At 33.3% G+C, this 1,453-nt stretch overlaps 1 long non-coding RNA gene across 1 annotated transcript; it reads left to right on the forward strand.

The window, feature by feature from the left end:
* Positions 1 to 517: 517 nt before the first annotated feature.
* On the forward strand, positions 518 to 1,061 carry LOC129915267 (uncharacterized). Its single transcript, XR_008772265.1, has 3 exons — positions 518 to 616; positions 671 to 858; positions 913 to 1,061. It is a non-coding gene; the product is annotated as an uncharacterized LOC129915267 (long non-coding RNA).
* The last annotated feature ends 392 nt before the right edge of the window (positions 1,062 to 1,453 follow it).

A 1,453-nucleotide genomic window follows, 5' to 3' on the forward strand; every position in this document is an offset into this window, starting at 1 on the left:
GAAATCATGTATCATATGTGTGTATAATACCATAGCCTATTTTTGCTAATTTTGAAAATCTCCATTTCGCGATTTGACCTTGAAATCGCGACAAGCGGATATGAGATTTTTCTAGACTTTTGAGATATGTTATAGAATGGCAAAAGGAAGATATTGAGCAAACAAAATTTCTACTAACATTCATTCCGAGGTTAAACCCTTATTTGACTGGATTAGCAAGTTAATGATGATTTTATCAATCGCTTCGGATAACGATAGTTTTACTCGGATGAATTTTGAGGGCATTTTAATGATTGAAGTAAGCAATCGAAGGCAGAAGGCTGGCTGGTTGTCTAGGTCAATTAAAGATTGGTTTTACGGTCGGTGAATCAATTTTGTCAAAATACTTTTTATGATTGGGTCAAATGAGATTGAAAGGATCCAATGTGTAGAAACCCGAAAAAGTATGTTTTTTATTTTTTTTTTGCTTTTAAAGTAATGAAATTCATATTTTTTAATATTCAAAATTTTCATATATAAATTTCTTCTCTATTTTCGAGAATGCTCAATTGGAACAAAATATATTGAAACTTCCAGCTAATTTTTTTTTTACCCGAAGGTCACTCAAAAAAATCAAGTAAGTATCAACAAATATTATAAACAAGCATAACGCAATAACGATTCCCATTAGATACAGATCATAACAGAAGATCCTTAAGGACAAACATTTCTTTCTCACAAACAAACAATAAAACAAAAAACAAAAATATCAGTCGTGTGCCACCAACACGGCAATGTCCTTCACAACCTGTCAACAGAATTGAACATAATGTGACTACTTATTGTCATCTTCATTCACATCAATTCGAGGACATTTGTGTATATAGAATTTTTCTTCCTTTTTTCTACTTTTTACTGTCGTCATATCAACAGGACAGTGGCATCAAGGTCAAAAGAAGGCAATACAAATTGACTTCTGAAGTGAAAAATACATCACCACTGAGCGGAAAGACAAAGTCAAGAAAAAGCAAGAAGTCATATCTCCAATAAATAAAGGAAGGGGAAATTAACGCGCGTGAGGGTAAACATAGAAGAAATACATTTTAAATTTTACACTCGCTTGTAATAGATGCTTTCAGGATTATGATGTTGAAGCTTTCATAGCCTTCATTCATGAATATAGTAAAATATAATTGTGTTTGAATGTGTTTATGTTAGTGGAGTCGTACCTGTTTGTTTGTCCCATTATAAGGACACTAGTAACAATAAATAACTCGAAATGTCAGGTTCGAAGCCAAGTGAGTCTAAATTAAATGAGCAACAAAGAAAGCTGCGGTCTGCGGAAAAACACTCATATACTTCCCCTTACTCAAGCTCCCCTGCAACGTCTCTAATTCCAACTAAGTTGTGGGATAAAATAGAAACTCGTTTAGATTCGCTCGCCAAAACTCTGACGGAATCAATTGTGTTACAA

This window comes from Episyrphus balteatus, chromosome 3 (assembly GCF_945859705.1).
Source record: "Episyrphus balteatus chromosome 3, idEpiBalt1.1, whole genome shotgun sequence".
In the NCBI taxonomy this organism is placed as follows: Eukaryota; Metazoa; Arthropoda; class Insecta; order Diptera; family Syrphidae; genus Episyrphus; species Episyrphus balteatus.